Raw genomic sequence first — 20,303 nt, forward strand, 5'->3', positions numbered from 1 at the left:
GACTACAATTAGGATCGTACAATAATAGTTCCGGAGAGTGATTGAGGACCCGACATAAAAGCTGTTCTCAAGGTGGAAGCAACAGGGCTGGGCCACCGACCCTTTGGACCCAGGAGGCGAGAGAGGGAGGAGCCCAAAGGGATGGATCCAGGCTCCAGGGCTTATGGTCTGTAGCTGTCAGAAATCCCTGAGACAGCCTTGGGTCATTTCCTCTTTCTGAGACACGAAATCATGTGTGAATGATTGGGTACCTTTGGGAAAAGCAGGGCAGAGATGGCAGCAGAAGGGAAACATGAGTTAATGATTACAGATTGCAACTTTGGCAATAGAGATGATTCTCTGGGGAAATCTAATGGGTGCTGAGCAAATCCTGGCTGCTGAGGCCGGTGGCAGCGGTGGAGGTGGCAAGGAGGAAAACAGAGATGAAGAAATGCTGCTGTTTCTTTTGCCAGAGCATAACTTGGTCATTTCCGCCATGGGCAGGCAGCTTTCTTCCCCATTGCTGTGCCCTAGGACATGACAGCTCTCTGTTGAGGCGTGGGAATATTATCAAAGGCTTGGATGGGGCAGAAACATGGAGAGGCCTCAACTGAAGGAAAGTGTTTCTCCTGCCTTGTCTCTTTTATGAGTCTCAACTGGAATGAAGAAGAGAAATCCTGTGGAATTGTGACTGTCAGGCATGGGGTAGAATGACTGGTGGACAGGCCAGCTTGGGTCCCAGAATTCAAAGGAGCCTCTGAGCCAGAAGGAAGGCATTGGGCTCTCTGCTCCTCACTTGACACGGGATCCCTTCCCGAGCCTTTCTGAGCAGCTGCTCCCCCAGCCTTGCCTCTAACATGTCCAGTGGGGAGGAGTCCCTTGGACAGGGCTGACCATTAGGATCTTTCTCCTCACTCCTACCTCTGTCACTCAACTGTCTGCGCCCAGGCAGAATCAGTGTGATCTAGGAGACGGCGGGTGCTTCAGATGATGAAATTGCCTCGCTCCCTCCAGTCCCTAGCAGCTGCTCTCCTCCAATTTAGACATTCCCTGTCTCTGCAGGTAACCACTGGATGGCCTTTGGAGTACCTGCTTCATCCTGGTCTGGAGCCATACTCAGCCACACTCCTCTCCAAGGCCTGCCTGCCTGCTGGGCATCATCTACATAGCCTGCCCATGTGTGTGTGAACATGTGACCATGTGTGTATATGTGTGAGCATGCATGTATGCGTGTTCTGGCAACAATGTTCAGTTTGAATTTCCCTTCAGATCATAGCTTCTAGAGCTGAAAGGGACCTTAAAGGCATCTTGTCCAACCCCCTCATTTTACAAGTGAGGAAACCAGAGCCTAGAGTCCCATGCAGTCAGTAAACAGTAGAATTGGGATTTAACCCTGGGTCTGCTCACTGCATGTCCAACATCCTTCCTCCTGTCCTCTGTTCACTAGTGGAAGAGAGCAGGGTCTGAGCCAGAGTCACTGCTAACCTGGCGCCTTCCTTCAAGATGCCAACCAGCATGATGGTTTTGGGGTTCCTCAAGCACTTCTGTCTCCATTATTTCACTTAATCCTTATAGTGACCCTGTGGAGGTGTGCCATAGTTAAGTGTTATTGATATCATTTCACAGGCAGGAGAGGAAGGGGAAAGGGAAAAAGCTTTTATTAAGCACCCACTATGTGCTAAGCATTATCCCTTTGATGAGATAAATTAATGATGAGGAAATTAAGGCTCTGGGAGTTGGAGCCAGTTGTTGAAGGTCACATGGCTAGTCTGTGGCTTGCCCAGGCCTTCTGAGTCGTGTCTAGTGCTCTGTGTCTGGTGGGTTCGAGGAGTGGAACAGGGAGGTCACCAAGAGCACAGGGGACAGACATGTTTGTCAGCTCTTCTAACCACCAGATGGCATCTAAAAGCTTCTCACAGACTTCTGACTCCCAGACAAGATGCTCAAAAGTAAGGGGAGGGGGTGAGGAGAGGATACTGAGGAGCAAAGAATTTTGAACCCCACCCCCTTCTCAGCTTCAGCTGTGGGCTAACAGAAGCTTGCCCCGCCCACAGACATCATTACCCTCCCTCTAAAACCTCAGAAATAATCAGAAACATTGGGGGAGGCAGAAACACAGGAGACCCAGAAAAGACAGGTCAGTGAGCCAGCTAAGAGGGGAGGGAATGGTGCTCTGCCTGAGGGTCAGAGCATCAAGGGTACTTATACACAGAGGCAATACATGCACACACAACACACACAACACACATAAAACTCTCACACACACAAACACACGTAATTTCAGAATTGGAAGAGGCCCCAGAGGTCATCTAATCTAACCCGTATCTGACCCAGAATGCACTGCAAAAATGCAGACAAATGGTCACTTAGCCTTTGAATGGAGCCCTGGAGTCCAGGTCCATTCCCACTTCCAGCCTCCCAGCCTTCCTTCTCCCGTTCCCCATCCCCAGCCATACTGAAAAAGCATCTACTGGCCCACTTGCCAATAGCCAAACATCCACAGGGCTACCCAGAGCCACCAGGGAGCCAAAAGGTCACTCCTCTGCTCTATGATAAGGGCCACATTTTCGGCCATAGGCAATGGGCCTTAGTCCCAGAATTGATAGTTTTGCTGAGATCCATCAAGAGACCACCACCATTTACTAAGTACTATGGGGAGGGGGGATGAGGTATATACCAAGAGTGGTAGTACCTAGCCATTGCCCTCTAGAAACTTATAACCTAGTAGGGAAGCCAACACATGCCACCATTTTGGAGGTCGTCAACAACGTCCGAACTCCTCTTACCCACACACACACACACACACACACACACACACACACACACACACACACACACACATTCCTGGAAAGCCTCCCCTCCCCTCCAATTCCACAACAACAGTGCACGCTCCTGTCTGGTCATTCTTTGTACGGCCCCTTGCTGGTATTGCAGAGCCAGACAATGTCAGGCAGGTCAGGAGGAGACCTTAGAGCCCATCCAGGCCATCCCCATGCCTCTTTGTCAGGTATGATAGAGTGGGGATCCTTGGGAATTCAGAGTGGACTAGATGAAATACCCTCCATCTCTCGAGTCCTGTGAGATGAAGAAAGGGAAGGCCAGACAAGAGAAACCATTTGGTAAAGATTATATAGAGAAATAGTAACAGAGGACAAGGAAGTTGTTTTTGTTTCAGTGGTTTCAGTCGAGTCTGGCTCGCCGTGACCCCATTTAGGGTTTTCTTGGCAGAGATACTGGAGTGGTTTACAGTTTCCTTCTCCAGCCCATTTTGCAGATGAGGAACTGAGGCAACCAGGGTTAAAGGACTTATCCAGGGTCACAGGCTGGTAAGTGTCTGAGGCAAGATTTGAACTCAGGAAGATGAGTCTGCCTGTCTCAGGCCCAGCATTCTGTGCCCTATGGTGCCACCTAGTGGCTGAGGACTAGGACCTCATCTCTAAACTTCTAGTCTAGAGCTCTTTGCCTTATACCCTGCTGCCTCTTGGCTCTTTTGGTCTTCTAACTGTGGCCATTTCCTCTGCGCTGATCCCCTTTGGTATGATCTGTACCAGGGATCTCCTCCACTCAAGGTCCTCCATGCAGATGACCTCCCCACCCCCATCTCCTGCCCTGGCCACTCCCCTGAGCTGCAGACCAACATTTCCAAAAATCCAAACAAAATTCCCCCTGAACGTCCAAATGTCTCACTTGCCCCTCAAACTCCTCCATCTAAAATTAAACCCATTCGATTCCTCTTCCGACCTTCCTCATGCTTATTTGTTCATAGTGCCACCCTTCCAGACCCCCAGGGACAAAACCGTGGGCTTGTTTGACTCCTCTTCCCTTGCTGCCAACATCAAAATCACTTTTCCTTTGCAATGAATGTCTCTTGTATCTTTCTCTCTTTTTACATCCCTATAGCTACCACCTTCGTGTAGGTACTCATTAGCCCCTATTAGGATTACTGGAATTGACTCATCATTGGTCTCCCTGCCTATATTCTCTCTCTCTCTCTACAGTCAGTCCTACTTGCCACTGTTAGATTCACCATCCTAAAGCACAATTCTAATTATGGCATTCCCCTTCTCAAAAGCCTTCAATGAGTTCCCAGTGCCTACAGCCTAGACTATAAAGTCTGGCATTCAAGGCCCTCCACAATTTCATCTCAGCCTCCCGTTTTATTTCTCACTGCTACTCTCTACCCATGCTAAGCTTCCCATCTATTCCTCATTGTTCATACCATCCACTCTGCCTAGAATGCTCTCTACCTGCAGCCATGGCCCATTGCATTACTACCTGCCCAGCCACTTAATTCAGGAAGGCCTCCCCATCTCCCTCCTCAAGCAAGGTTCTCTTCCTTCCTCTCCAGAACTTCATTAGCCCTTTACTTACACCTTTCTGCAGGCACAGATCTCTCACCTCCCCATGCAGAGGTGGCTTATCTTTGTACCAGTCAGGCTTCCCCCACTAGATCAGGAACTCCCTGAGGGCAGAGACTGATTTTCATCTTTGCCTCTCCCCAGGCTCAACTGTACTTATTGATTAGGGAAGGAAGGAATAGACACAAAAGAAGAGTTGGATAAACAATACAAATGTTTACTATTGTCCCAGAAGGGAGACTAGAGCTTGACTCACAGAAAGGAGATCCTGTGATATCTTAAAGTCTAGAAAAGACCGTGGAATGTCAGAACTAGGAAGGGTGCTAGAACATGGAATGTCAGCTAGGAAGCATGTTAGAATACAGAATATCAGTTGGAACAGTGTTAGAACATGGAGTGTCAGCTAGGAAGGATGTTAGAACACAGAATGTCAGAGCTAGGAAGGATGTTAGAACATGGAATGTCAGCTAGGAAGGATGTTAGAACACAGAATGTCAGAGCTAGGAAGGATGTTAGAACATGGAATGTCAGCTAGGAAGGATGTTTGAACACAGAATGTCAAGAAGGATGTTAGAACGTGGAATGTCAGCTAGGAAGGATGTTAGAATACAGAATATCAGTTGTAAGGGTGTTAGAACATGGAGTGTCAGCTAGGAAGGATGTTAGAACACAGAATGTTAGAGCTAGGAAGGATGTTAGAACATGGAATGTCAGCTAGGAAGGATGTTAGAACACAGAATGTCAGAGCTAGGAAGGATGTTAGAACATGGAATGTCAGCTAGGAAGGATGTTTGAACACAGAATGTCAGAGCTAGGATGGATGTTAGAACATGGAATGTCAGCTAGGAAGGATGTTACAACACAGAATGTCAGGAAGGATGTTAGAATACAGAATGTCAGAACTAGGAAGGGTGCTAGAACATGGAATGTCAAGAAGGATGTTAGAACATGGAATGTCAGCTAGGAAGGATGTTAGAATACAGAATATCAGTTGTAAGGGTGTTAGAACATGGAGTGTCAGCTAGGAAGGATGTTAGAACACAGAATGTTAGAGCTAGGAAGGATGTTAGAACATGGAATGTCAGCTAGGAAGGATGTTACAACACAGAATGTCAGGAAGGATGTTAGAATACAGAATGTCAGAGCTAGGAAGGATGTTAGAACATGAAACATCAGCTAGGAAGGATGTTGGAACACAGAATGTCAGAGCTAGGAAGGATGTTCGAACACAGAATGTCAGAGCTAGGATGGATGTTAGAACATGGAATGTCAGCTAGGAAGGATGTTACAACACAGAATGTCAGGAAGGATGTTAGAATACAGAATGTCAGAGCTAGGAAGGATGTTAGAACATGAAACATCAGCTAGGAAGGATGTTGGAACACAGAATGTCAGAGCTAGGAAGGATGTTAGTACACAGAATGTCAGGAAGGATGTTAGAACACAGAATGTCAGCTAGGAAGGATGTTCGAACACAGAATGTCAGAGCTAGGATGGATGTTAGAACATGGAATGTCAGCTAGGAAGGATGTTACAACACAGAATGTCAGGAAGGATGTTAGAACATGAAACATCAGCTAGGAAGGATGTTGGAACACAGAATGTCAGAGCTAGGAAGGATGTTAGAACACAGAATGTCAGGAAGGATGTTAGAACACAGAATGTCAGAACTAGGACGGATGTTAGAACCTGGAATGTCAGCTAGGAAGGATGTTAGAACATGGAATATCAGAGCTAGGAAGGATGTTAGAACATGGAATGCCAGTTAGGAAGGATATTAGAATACAGAATATCAGCTAGAAAGGATGTTAGAACACAGAATGTCAGAACAGGCCTTAGGATACAGAATAACAGAGCTGGGAGGGGCCTTTGAGCTTCTCACAGGTGGGTGGGACCTTGGAAACAGGATGTCAGAACTGGGAGGGGCCTTAAAATAGACTGTTAGAGCTGGGCTGGATCTGGGGCCCTGGATTATCATTGCTGCAAGTGAACCAGAGATATCATTCAGTCTGACAATATTATTAACACTTGAGGAAACTGAGGCCATCCAGTCAGTCCTTATCAGAGGCTCAGTATCCTCCCTGTGCTCAACCTTAGCTTGGGCTGGATGAAGAAAGCTTTCTCCATCCTGACAGCTGTTCTTTCTCTCCACCTGTTTATGCCCTGAAGTAAAAGAATCCCAGTGAGATCAAGATGCCCTTGGCGAGAGAGGTCCCACTGTGCCCCCAACCACAAAGGCAGAAGTTGCTTCACTTGAAGGAGCCTCTTCTCACTCCCTGAAAGCTTCTTACCAGTTTCCTTTCCCATCTGTACAGTGCCCCTGTGCCTCTGGTCAATTCTGTACCCCTGTCAGGGCCATTGCAGAGGAAAAATGCCTCAGGTCAGGAAGAATAGAATGAAAAACTGGCCATATGTCAGGTGACAGCTGCCCCCTCCTCCTGCCCTCTGTCCTACCTGGGGCAGCCCCCTGATTCTGGCTCTTCAGGGAGCACCAAGGTACAGATTGTGGGAGGGTCTGGCCTCAAACATTTTTAATTCTCCCCATTAACTGGTTAATGCTTTTACGCTCCAGGTATTTACCCAGCTAGGGTACCTCTGGAATCCAGGGTACCTTTTGGCTTGTGTTATCCCAATGCCTACTTCCTGGTGCAGCCCTGGGCCTAGGCATACAGCAGTAATATTCAGGCAAAGATCACAACTAGTCAAGGGGGATCAGTCCCCCAAAGCTGGGGAGATGACTCCCTGAGCACAGGGTGTAGTCACTGTCTCCAAACAGCTCCTCCTGAGATCCCAAAGGCATCATCTGTTCATGAAGTGCCACCACACCCACTGAAGTGAAATCCAGGGAGAGGGACCAATGGCAGGCTGAGGTTTCCTTCAAATGCCCCCATTCTCTCATCTCTCCTGGAAACGACATAGCTCTGGACCTTGGCTGGTTTCCCAGGCAGCTTCCTGCCCTCTTAACCCTCTCCACCAGGCCCATTTGGGCTACACCCTAATGATGTTACCCATAAAGGTAAAATCAGGGATTTCATGTTGAACTCCAACTGAGAACATCCTCCTAGGCCTTTTCCTCTTCTCCTCCCTACCCCCGCCCCCAACAAACACCTTTGAAAAACAGATCTGAGAGCCTGCAGTCACATGTGGCCACATATCTCTTCCAGTAATGGAAGCAGCTTGCTGCCCAGGGATGATTCCAAACTGACAAGGAAAACCACCATGTCCACCCCTCATGCCTGAGGCCTGACCATTTTTTCTGGGGCTGAGGAGGCCTGGCCTGCAACCTGAATTGAGTGTCTCAGGGGTCCATCAGCCATGACTCTTCCTGTTGTCATGCTCTATGGTTTCAGGGTTGGAAAGATTCCTGGGTGTTTGTCAACTGGGCAACAGGAACTTGAGGAGTGCGGTCCAAAGGAGTGGGCACTTACGGGTTGCCCCTTAGGGGAGCGAACCTGTGGGCAGAAGGGAGGTGCCCGGAACGGGGGAGGCCCAAGTCTATTCTTTATGTTCGGCCACTGGTCAGCTGGGACACGAGAGGGTGCCAAGAGTTTGGGTCTGGACCTGCCCTCTGTTACTTTACCTATAGCTGCCGCTAGTGGGGCTGGGGAGTCTGAGTACTGCAGCCCCGATGGTCTGGATTAGCCAAACGGGATTAGCCCCGAAAGCTGGGGTTGAGTGTCAGGCGTGGGGGGCGCCGGGCTGGGGAGGTGACCCTCTCGTCTCCCAGCCGCCCCCTCCCCCGCCCCCTCTTTGTTCCACCCGGGCATAGCGGGCGGTGGCGTTGAACCAGTCTCCAGCACCACCACCCCCGGACAGCTCCCGGCGCAACGCAGCGCAGTCCAGCCCAGCCCAACCCAACCCAGCGCAGCGCAGCCCAGCGCAGCCCAGCGCAGTCAGGCGCTGCGGGGCTCGGGCTCTTGCTCGCACTCACCTCTTGGGCCCGGGTGAGGGCGCGGATCGCCTCCATCGCCTCCGGACTAGGAGGCGTGCTTGCTTTCCTTCTGGCCTTCCTGCCGGGCGCTCCGTAGTCCTCGATACCTCTCGTCAGCGCCGGAGATAGACTGATGGACAGCCGGAGTCGGGAGAGCCCACGGCCCAGCCCAGCCCGGCCCAGCCCGGCCCGGGAAGAGCTGGGGCAGGCGGGCGGGCGGGCAGAGAGCTCGCTTGCCTGCGTCTCTCCCCGACTCCTCCTCCCCCACCCTCACCCCTCCCTCTCGCCACCTCTCGCTATAAATAACACAAATCGTCTATGGATAGCCTCGCTGGACGCTGTCGGGGCCCCAGCCTGAGCGCAGTGGAGCGGAGGGGTGCAGGGGCCGAGTCACCGGGTGACTGCTGTAGCCCGACTGAGGAGGCAAGGCGGGGCGGGGCGGGGGTGATGGTGTAGGGGGAGCGGGGAGGAGGTGGCTCGTATGTGCGTGCGTGGGGGAAGGGGAAGTGGAGGAAGCCGGAGGGATGGGGGCGACGGCGAGCCCTGCACACCCTGGAGCCCGAGCGCTGCGCCCTGCGCCGGCAGTCGCCTGCGTCCCCCTCCCGAGCCCGGGCAGCGGCTCCCCCCCTTCCCCAACCCCAGATTGGGCGGTGCCGGCCACCAGGAGCGGATTGCTGCTTGAGCAGCCCAATGGGAGCCTGGGAGGGCGGGACGGGGTGGGGCTAAGTACCCCCCCCCTCCTCCTTTTGCTGTCCCTCTCCCCTTTCGGCTTTCTGCAGCTCCAGGCGCTAGATTGTAGCTCTTGTTTTCCGTGGGCTGTGTGGGGAACGGGTGCTGAGGGGTGGGATGGAGGGGAGGCGTTCAGTGGGAAGGCAAGCAGTCTAGGAGGCGGGGGTGGGGGCGGGGAGGAGGCTTCGGAGACTGCGAACCCACGTCCACTCCAGTGCCAGGGAGGACGCAGCGCTTTCCCGGCAGGCCATGGCAGGATTTTACTGTCGTTCCCCCCTCCCCTCTGCCCGCCCCACCCCACCCCACTTTCTTTTAGTGTCTAATCACTGTGTTAGATTCCGAATGTTAGATCCGGCATAGACCTTAGAGACCCTCTAGTCCAACCCCTTCGTTTACACTAAGCCCAGACTGGAAGGGACTTGTACAAGGTCACACAGTCCAGCAAGGACGAGAAGCCAACGCTCCGACTCCAGTCCGGTGCCCTTTCCCTGGCACCAACCGCCTTTTCCAATTAGGACCCTGCCAGACCAAGCCGAGCTTTCAGGATGGCCAACGTTCAGTGAGAGTGAGGCTCCCTCATGCCACTGAAAGTGCTCCCTCCAAGGTTACCAGCGATGCCTTTTCTCAGTCCTCCACCCCCTCCTCCTGGATTCTCTTGCCTCCTTGCTTTAGACGACATGCCTTTTTCTTTTCCTACCTCATACCTGTCTGACCTTTTCTTTCATGGATTTCTCCCCAAACTCTGTTCTGGACCCTCTTTGCTTCACTGTATTTCCTCCTTTGGTAGTTCACTTCAATGCAGATTTCTGTGTAAATAATTGTCAAATCTCTATATCCCACCCTCATCTCTTTCCCGATCTCCAGCCCCCCATTGCCATCCGTCTACTGCATGTTTCTGCCTGTATGTATGCTGAGAGCCTGTACACGTCCAAAGCAGAACTCATTGCATCCCCTCCCCCCAACCCATCCTGCTTCCACAATCCCTTCTGTCTACTGAGGGTACCACTAGCCTTTAAGTAACCCAGGTGGGCATCCTTGGCTTCATCCTGGACTCTTCTCTTTCCCTTAATTCCCCCAGCCAATCATTGGCCATTCCCCACCCCTCTCTTCCTCCTCCTTCCTCCTCCACTCACACAGCTTCTATGGTAGTTGAGGTCCTCATCACTTCTGACTTGGGCTATTGCAATAGGCTCCTAACTGGTCCCCCTGCTTTCTAGCCACTTTCCTCTCCGAATCGTCCTTCGTTCAGCTGCTCAACTGATATTCTTAAAACCCAGGTCTGGCCACTCCCCTACTCAAAAATCTTCTGTTGCCTCTAAAATATGCCTCTAAATGCCTCTAAAATAAATGTGAAGCCTTCCACAATCTGCTCCTCTACTGTTTCAGGCTTATTTCACACTCCCTTCCTCCTTTCATTCTCCATACCAGTCAAACCATCCTGCTACCTGTTCCCCATACGGCCCCCCCATTCCATTAGTCCCCCTTCCACCTCCTTCCCTTTGCACAGGCCCCCACCCCCTCTGCATTTCTGGAATGTCCTTCCTTCCTTGCTTCCTTCCTTCCTTCCTTCCTTGCTTGCTTCCTTCCTTCCTTCCTCCCTCCCTCCCTTCCTGCCTTCCTCCCTCCCTTCTTTCCTTCTTCCCTCCCTTCCTTCCTGCCTTCCTTCTTGCTTTCCTTCCTGCCTTCCTCCCTCCTTCCCTCTCTTTCTTCCTGCCTTCCTTCTTGCCTTCCTTTCTGTCTTCCTCCCTCCCTTCTTTCCTTCCTCTCTCCCTTCCTTCCTGCCTTCCTTCCTCCCTCCCTTCTTTCATCCCTCCCTCCCTCCTTCCATCCCTTCCTTTCTTCCTTCCTTCCTTCCTTCCTTCCTTCCTTCCTTCCTTCCTGCCTTCCTTCCTTGCTTCGTCCCTCCCTTCCTGCCTTCCTTCTTGCCTCCCTCCCTCCCTTCTTTCATCCCTCCCTCCCTTCCTTCCTTCCTTCCCTCCCAGCTCTGACATTTAAGGATTTCAGCAGCACCTGTGGGATTCTGCCCCTGAGGAGTATTTGTACGGGGAGGGGGCAGTGTCTAATTGAGATGGCAGGAGAGCTGCCTGTAAAATAGTATGGGTGGGCAGGGTGGGTATTTCGGGAAGGGGGAAACTCCTGGGGCTCACACCACACCCATTTCACCCATGACACAAAGATAGCTCATTCTTCTGGCTTCCCCCAGGTGATTTGGGGCAGCTGGTTGGCTTTGGCTCTCTGCCTGTCACCTTGATAAGCCTTTTCAGGGACAGAATTTCATGTCTTCATGCAAATCTGAGTAGCTGAGGCCTCTAGAGGGCCCTGCCTTGGTGACTGTTACTTCCAGTGTGGGGAAGCTGGGCTTTAGATGAGCAGCTCCTTATGGGGATAGATTAAAGGATCACAGTACTCTGAAACCATGTAGTTCCACCCCACCCATTTTACAGAGGAAGAGACTGAAGCCCAGGGAAGGGAAGTGACTTTGCCAAGACTAACACAAAAGCTAAGGTGCAGAGGCAGGGTGTGACCATATCTGACTTCTTTTCACACATCCCCTCCCCCCAGTGCCTGGGACTTTGTGTCTTCCACCATGAACCACAGTGATCCAATGCTCTTGGCAGGGACATGAGTCAGCTGGAGAACAGTCTGCTCCGCAGCCAGCTCTCTGCACTCAGCCTCCCTAGCAGGCCTGCAGGCTGGATTCCCTCAGGACTGGCCTTCCCCCCCTCTGAGAGCATCATTAAAGGCAGCTGAGGCCAGGCTAGTGGACTGCTTCAGGAGCTCAGGTCTGCTTTGGCTGTTTTCCACTCTCCCCAATCTCTTTCAGTTCCAGGTGCCTTCCTGGTTCGTCTCTAGCTTTGGAGCTCTTTGGTTGCCTTTGCTGGTACCCAGTTCAGTGTAGTGCTCTGAGTACATACAGTATGTATGCCTTGGGTGTTCCCCACACCTTCTCTACCCCTTAGAATTCCTAAGAAATGTTTAAAGAACTGCTCAATCAAGCAGCATTTCTTAAATGCCTCCTGTATGCCAAGGTGCTGTGCTAGGTCCCTAAATGAATGAATGAATGAGTGAATGAGGGAGTGGTGTTTATTCCAATGCACAGTGCAGAATCTTTTCTTAGGCTGTTTGTTATGCCTAGAATGCCATCCCTATGGATTCCAATCACTATGAATTCCTATGGGATCTTTACAAACCACTCCAGGAAGTCTTCTTGGATCCCCACAGTTGGCAGTGACCTTCCTCCAAGGACTTCCTATAGCTGGTAGTTCTGTGTCTCTCTAATGCACTTATCATGTATTAGTGAGTATTAGAATGATCAGTGTTTGTGTCTTATCCACCCTGCCCCCTTACAGGAACCACGTCTTATCTAAACCTCATATGTTCAGCAGAATGCTAGGCATATATCAGGTGCTTAATACATGTAGAATTTAATTCCAACAACAGCAAAAAGACTGACTATAGTGAGATACATGGTACATGGAGGGAAGTCACAGGCACTCAAGTTGTGAAGGCAGGGTTGTGCCAGGTTGTGGTGGGCCTTGACTGGTGTGTAGAAGGTTGTAGACTTTACTCTGCTAGCAGGAGGGAGACCTTGGTCATTCTGGAGCAGGATCAGATCTTTTCTCACCATGGTGTAAAGGATGAGTTCGTGGTGGGGGGAGGGTGGTGAGTTTCTTCTCCCCAGCCCCTCCCCCTTCTAAACTTCCCTAGTTTCTGTTAAAGACATCACTAGGTTTCAGAGCTTGATGACCCCCTCACCCCCTCACCCACATGTCACCATTCAGCTGCCAGGTCTCTCCATTCACACAGCCCCTGCCCTAGCTCAGGACCCCATCACCCTCTACCTAGTGTCTCACCACTCCTGCCCATCCCATGCTCCACACACTTGCCAAATTGGTTTTCCTAAAGTGCAGTTCTGATCTAAGGTCACTCTCCTCAATAAATGTCTAGGATCAAATATAAATTCCTGTGTGGCTTTTAAAGCTCTTTGCTACCCAGCCACAGTCTACTTCTTCATCCTTACTGCCTACTACTCCCCTTTATCCACTGGCCTTTTACTGCTCTTTAGATGTAATGCCTCACCTCCCACCTCTGGGCCTTTGCAGCAGCTGTTCCCCCCACTTGGAATGTTCTCCTTTCACTCTGCCTCTTACAATTTCTAATTTTTTCATGACTCAGTTCGAGTACCTTCGAGATGAAGCCTTTCCTAACCTTCCCAAAGTTGCTAGTGCCTCTACCCCCAAATTACCTTGTATTTATATTTATTTTGCATATATTCTTTATGTAATTCTATGTGTATATGTGCTTTCTTCTGATAGAATGTAAGCCCTTTGAGGGCAAGGCCTGTTTTATTCTTTGTAACTCAAGTGTCTGACACGTAGTCATCACTTAATAAATGCTTTTTGTCTGATAATGATGGAAAGAACTGGTAGGAAGTATTGTAACAATCTACATGGGTGATCATGGAGGCCTAGATTAGGGTGAGGATTGTGGGAGGGGAGAGATACCAGAAATACTATGGAGGTGGAAATGACAACTGTTTGACATGAGAGGTAATAGAAAAGGAAGAATGCTCAGAAAAAGCCCCAGATTTTGAGTGTGGGCAACCGAATAAATGGTGCCATGGTTGGCAGGTTGAGAATGAGGAGTCAGACCGAGGGAAGAAGGATCTGCTTGGTTTTTGGTGGGATATCCAGGTGGAGACGTCTGCTTCCCAGATGGAAAGGTGCAGCTTAGGAGAGGGATCCGGACCAGAGGGCTAAATCTGGGCATCTCTGTGGAGACAGGGAAGATGGTACCATGGGAGAAGAGGAGATCACTGAAGGAGGCCCCAGGGAGAGTGAAGGGAAGAGAAGCAAGAGATGTGAGGATTACCCACATGAAAGAGCCAGCAAGAGAGGAAAGAGAAGCTGCTTAGTCAACAGAATTGGGTTTCAATTCGATTAGAACACCCCCTTACTTTGTTTCTTCAGCTCCTCTCTGGCTCCTGGTTGGAGCTGATTTATACAGGCCCTGGTTACCACTTGGTGCAGGCTTCTGGGGAAGATGTGGGTAGAGAGCAGGTTGTGTGAGAGAGACCTGGGACTTTTCACAGAATCTCAGAGCTGGAAGGGACCTTGGGGCTTAGTTAGTCCAACTGGGGTCTGAGCAGGAATTCTCATTAATTATAATATCTCTAATAGGTGGTCGTCCATCCATCCTCATCTCCCAAAGCTGCCCATTCTGCTTGGAATTGCTTTGGTTAATAGGCCAGGTAACAAGCATTTCTTAAGCCAGGGGTGGGGAACCTGTGGCCTTCAGGCCATGTGTGGCCTTGTAGAACCTTAAATGTGGTCGTTTGACTGAATCCAAATTTTACAGAATAAATCAGGCCACATGTGGCCTTCTAGAGCCTTAAATGTGGCCTTTTGACTGAATCCAAGTTTTACAGAACAAGAAGACCTCAGGTTCCCCACTCTACATACCAGGCATTGTACTAAGTTGTCTTGACACAAATACAAGCAGAAAGAAAGACAGTTCCTGCCCATGGGGTGCTTACATTCTAATAGAGGAAAATAGTACACAGAAGGGAGCTGAAAAACAGGGAGGGAGGTGAACAGCATGGTATCAAGGAATCAGTCAGGAGGGAGAATGAAGGTGGGCCCATCTGTGTCCCTTCCCAAAAGAGAGGCCTCAGTAGGAACTCATCCATAGGAGAAGAGGTCAGCAGAGTAATGGTCCAGCTGAGGAGGCCCAGGTGTTGAAGCTTGGTGCCAGAGTTGGAAGGGAATGAAAGTTGGCCCACCTGGGCTCCTTCCCCAAATTGAAGTTCCAGGAAGAACATGGGAGACAGGGGCATAGATGGGTGAGGAGGCTGATGGGGCTTCTAGGGTGAGTCTGAGGCATCACGGTGACAAGCTAGGGTGAGGCAGAAGCAGAGCTGGGAAGGGGGTAAAGGTCGATTGGCTCGGGGCTCTCATTTTGGAATGAGACAACCCAGCTGGAAGCTGTTCTTCTTCCATGCCAAGCCTACATTGTCCCCTTTGTGCAGTGTCCACCTGTTGCTGCTGGTCTTGCCTTTGGGCCAGACTAATGCCTCCTTCACATGATGGCTGCCCTTAAATACAGGACAGTGTTTGAAAACCCTCTCACGTTCCTTTTCAGTTTTCTCCTTTCCCGAGACTGAACTGCCCTTCCCTGACCATTCTCCAGTTTCGCCACATCCTTCCTAAACTGTGGTGCCCAGCACTGAAGCCAGTACTCTGGGTCTGAGTGGCCAGCAAGTTCACCATGAGTCAGGACTGTGAGTTGACCCGCAAAAAAGCCATGAAAGTTGTTTGAATGCAAGCTGCATGAACAGAGGCAAGTGTCTGAAGTGAAGAAGGCCATTGATCAATATCCTCCCCCCCCAGGCAGATCACACCCAGGAAACATGGCTTGTCCAAATCAGCATCTTGAACATTAGGCCCATCTCTAGGTGGGCCATTGAGAAGCTGGGGGGAGGGTTCCAGGTGAGGGCAGCCAGGAGGGAGGAGCATATGAGAATTAGCTGGTGAGCCAGGAGAGGGCGAGATCGCAGTCCTCATGTACCCAGAGGCTGCCAGGTAGGAGAAGGAACAGGCTTGTTCTGTTTCTCTACAGAGGGCAGAGGCCAGGGGGAAGCTACAGAGGAGCAGATTTTGACACAAGAATGGAGCGGGCTGCCTTTCCCAGGTGGTGAGCCCTCTCATGGACTCGGGAGGCTGGGTGGCCATTTCCTTACAGAACAGTGGGATGACATGCCCCCTGGACAGTTGGAAGGACCTTGGAGACCATGTAGTCTAGATGAGGAAACCGAGGCTGAAGATGGCAGGTGATTTGCCCGAGGTCACTTGGTCAGTAGCAGTGATGGGGTTTCATGCTAAGTTTTCTGACTCACTGTCTAGTTCTTTGCCATGATTCCATACTTACTGCCTTCTACTTCTGGCATTCCATCATTCTACTTTCAACAGTTGTCTTGTTGACAGAAGATGAATTCAGAAGTATGGTAGGCTCCTGAAGCTGAGGGTGAGATGAGGCTTCCAGGGAATACTGAAGAGCACAAAGGGGGTTTTAAAAGCTATATCTGGTAAAGAGGACAGCTAGAAAGAGAATGGCCTGCTGCTGGGAGTGGATGGGATGATGCTAGCCTGGGATGGCAAGAAGGCCCAAATAGCAAACTCCCGTGCCGATGGGCTTTTTTCTTCCAAGGAGAGTGGTCTTCAGTTTGGAAAGGACAGAACAGTTGAAATCTGAGCTGAGAAGGGTGAGAGTGAGCTAGGACCTTGATGTTTGAGTGGCCAGGTACGGGGGGCTGAAAACCTAGCGGGTGTGGTGAGGTGCCACTAACAGGGTTCAAGAGGTCATGGCCAGTGGGAGAAGGGCTGTGGAATTGAACAGAGACTGGCATCTCTAAAGGGGGACAGGAAACTTGATTTGGATTCTGGCCAAATTTTAGAATGTGTTATTAAAGGAACGGTTAGTAACAGCCAGCAAAACACGTGGTAGGGATCACAGAGAGCTAGCCTGGCTTGAGTGAAAACTGGTCACACCGGATGGAGCTCCCTCCCACTGTGGATGAGGTCACTGCGGTGGCGGAACATCAGGGGAATATCATAGCAGCACGGCGTTTGACATTGCCTCTTATACTAGTCTAGTGTAAAGACATTTAGACTAGACGGTGGCAGACGTGGGTAAGCTCCTTAAGGGCAGGGCTGTCTTTCGCTTCTTTTTGTATCCCCAGCCCTCATCACAGTACTTGGCACATAGTAGGTAGGCACTTAATAAATGTTTGCTGATTGGTTGGACTAAATGGCCAGGCCACAAAGAATAGTCATCATTGATTTGATGCCGATCTGGAGAGAGGTCTGCAGCGAAATGCACAAGGGATTTTTTGTTGGCTCAGGGCTTTTTAACGTTTGTATTAATGAATTGGATAAAGGAATAACTGGTATGTTTACCAAATTTTCACGTGACACAAAGCTAAGAAGGATAGCCAGGGGTGTGTTAGAGCCAGCACATATTAGAGTGTGATGGGAGCCAATTGTTAAATTTACAGTGTGAGCATTTACACCTCGGGAATTGGCAAACACTACAAATCCTGGCTTGGTTTATTGTTTTATTGGCTATCTAGTCCTGAGAGAGTGATGGAGATGTGACTATTGCTGATTTAACTTGAAATTGCATCATGCATACATTTTTTTTTCTTTTCAGAGAGCTAGTTAAATGCTTACTAGTGACATACCCCTGATAGAGCTAAAGCATTGGCTGATGGAGCCAGGATCCAGGATGATTTCACCCAGCTAGAGCATTAGGCCTAATCTACTAGGATTAATTTTAATTGGGGTTGAGTCTTTGTTATTGCTCAGTCATCTTCATGGCAAAGATACTGGAGTGGTTTGACATTTCCTTCTCATTTTACAGGGGAGGAAACCAAGGCAAACAGGGTTAAGTGACTTGCCCACGGTCACACAGCTAGGAAGTAGCCCTTCCTCACTCAGATCAAAGTCAACTGCAGTCATGTCATCATTTCCCTGATGCCATGGTCCTCTTCAAAAATGGAGGACAAACACACAAGTCTGAGGTCAGATTTGAACTTAGGTCTTCCCAACTTCTATCTGGGTGCTTTATCTGCTGCACCATCTAGCTGCCCTTTAAATGTAAAGTCTTACCCTTGAATTAATATATCAAATACAAAGTACACGATGTGGCTAGACAACAGTTCATCTGGGAAAAAATCTGGATATTTTAGAGAATTCTAGGCTTTTAAAGCAAGTCAGTAGTCAAAGTAAACGGGATCATAGACTACATGAGAGGAGGCCATGCATCCAGGATTCAGGGTGGGATGCTCGCTACTCCTCTGCCCCCATCAGACCCCATCTGGTGGGTTGTTCTGGGAGCCACATTTTAGGAAGCATACTGGCAAGTTGGAGAGCTTTCAGAGGACAGATGACCTTAAGATCTGCCATATATTGGTCATTTGCAGGAATTGGGGTGTTAAGTCTTAAAAAGACTTGGTGGAGTGTGGGGCACAGGAAGTATTTGAACAATTTCATGTTGAAAAAGCTTGTTCTATACAGTCAATCAGTCAGTAAATATTAAATGCCTACTCTGTGCTAAGTGTGGGACCTCAGAGGGTTGAATTGGAAATAGTGGATGGAGATTGCTGAGAGGCAGATTTTGTTCTGACGTGAGGAAATACGTCCTAACAGTTAGTTGTGTAGGAGCAGAACAGGCTGCCTCTGGATAGAGTAGGCCACCCTCACTGGCGATCTTCATGTAAAGACTGGGCAAGAGGTTGTGGGGAATCCCAACATCTCAGGGCCCCACGACAAGGCATGGACAGTTGTGCTTGCTCTGACCTACCTCGACGGACAAGAGATGCTGAGAGTGAGCTTTCTGTCTGTGTGTGGTCTGGCCCCAAAGACCCCTGAGGCCCCTTCTACCCTGAGGGCTCTGTGATTGCCCCCTCCCACAGCCTCAGCTTCCTGTGGCCTTTTCCCACCTCCTGCAGGACCCCAGGAGCCCCTGCAAGACCCCAGGAGCCCTTGCAGGGCTCCCCTCAGCCAGTTGCCCCTCCCTTCCCAGCACTGCAGTGCTGAGAAGATGAACTGAGAGATGGATGAACTTTCCGGGAAAATATGTTTCCGGAACAGTCCATCAGTGTCTTTTAAATGATGAAAGGGCCATGTCCCATTGATAACGAATGTAATGGAAATTCAGCATTTAGACTAATGTCAGTTATTCAATTTTGGTCTCTTTTGGGGTGCCTCAGCGGCCCCACAGGCTGCATTTACAATGTGACCATGTCGGCTCCCCACTCCTTCTTCCTCTTTGAACCCTCGAGCTGCAGCCTGGTGGCCCAGTCCTGGACCAGCTCTCAGGACACCAGGTGGTACCTGAGTGACCTTGGGTGGCTCATTTCTTCCATCTCTTGGTTTTATCATCTGTAAATGAGGAGAATAACCGATGTTTTATCTCCTTCCCAGGGATGAGTTAGGAGGCTCAGATGAGAGGATGTGAGGGATTGTTACAATGGTCATGATATCTGCCTGGGGGAAATGCACAAGGGGAAAATCTTTTCGCTCCCTCACCAGTGGTTCCAGTGTTTGTGGCTGGTGCCTCTCCTGGGCCCCTCCCAGGATCATGGCGGGACAGGATCACAGCTCTAAAGATGGAAGGACTCTCAGGAACCATCTCTTCTAACATCTTCATTTTACAGATGGGGAAACTGAGGGAGGCTAAGAAGGTATTGAACCCAGGTCCTCTGACTCCATCCTGCCTCTTGACCTGCCTTGTGACCATGGGCTCATTCTTTAACTTCACCAAACCTCATTTCTTCCTTCGTCAAATAGGGTAATGCCCCATATACTTTCTACCTTCCTGGATTGCTGTGGTTATTATAGCATTTTACAACTTCGAAGTGCTATAGAAGGAGGGGGTAATGTTGCACTTAGGAACAGTGAGTGACAGGCACGTAGCAGGCATTCATAAATGCCTGTTGACTGACTTACTGACTGTTACTATCCTTTCATCTAGCTTGACAGACCCTGCCACAGAGCTGGTCTGAGATGGCAGGATCACTAGCCCAGGGTCTAGAAGGTTAGATGACGTCTCTCTAGTTCAGTGAGCATTTATGAAGTGCCTACTGTATGTCATGCCTGCTGGGCCTTTATTACTGCTAAGGATCCTTCCTGGAGTATCTGGCTCTGATACTTAGCAGTGTGACCCTGGGTGAATCACTCCCTCTCTCTGAGGATTGCTGTCTTCATCAGTAAAATGGGGTTACTTGTGCTCTCTGTGTACCCCTGTTAGTGGCCCTGTGTGTCCCCTTCCCCTGGGGCCAGGAGCAGGGGTCAGAGCTCTTGGCCCAAGGGCTGAGCATAGGGAAGACAAAGAGAGGGTAAAGGTTCGGGCCTGAGCTGATGGTCTAGGAGGCCCCTGTTAATGCAGAGATTCTATGATTCTGATTGAGGCATGGACAAGAGGAGGGAAAGCAGGCAGAAAAATACTGCCCTAAGAGCCTGCCTTGGAGCAGTGGGAACCTAGCTGAGGGGACAGATCTGAGGAGGGGCATAGGAAGGATCAGCTGATTGGATGGGGGAGGGGATGCGAGCCTCTGGAGAAACGGAATCTGAAAGTCAAACAGCTGTGTGTGGTAGGTGAGGAAACATTCCCCAGATGCTTGGAATCAGTAATTGCACTCCAGGCTAAAAAAGAACTGACCCTAATAGGGAGAGAATGGAGTCAGATGACCACCAGAAGCTGAGCAAAGGTGGCTGGGAGGAGGAGGAGGAGGAGGGAGAAGAGGA

General features: G+C 50.1%; 2 protein-coding genes across 2 annotated transcripts in view; one reads left to right on the forward strand and one right to left on the reverse strand.

The window, feature by feature from the left end:
- Positions 1-8,519, reverse strand: part of GNAZ (G protein subunit alpha z) — a 112,999-nt gene extending 104,480 nt beyond the window's left edge. The window contains exon 1 of the mRNA XM_036741024.1: positions 8,269-8,519. The gene's annotated coding sequence lies outside the window, so the exon portion shown is untranslated. The remainder of the gene's footprint in view (positions 1-8,268) is intronic.
- RSPH14 (radial spoke head 14 homolog) overlaps positions 1-20,303 on the forward strand; it is a 184,565-nt gene that overhangs the window by 139,220 nt on the left and 25,042 nt on the right. The window lies entirely within an intron of this gene.

Source organism: Trichosurus vulpecula, chromosome 1 (genome assembly GCF_011100635.1).
Source record: "Trichosurus vulpecula isolate mTriVul1 chromosome 1, mTriVul1.pri, whole genome shotgun sequence".
Lineage (NCBI taxonomy): Eukaryota > Metazoa > Chordata > Mammalia > Diprotodontia > Phalangeridae > Trichosurus > Trichosurus vulpecula.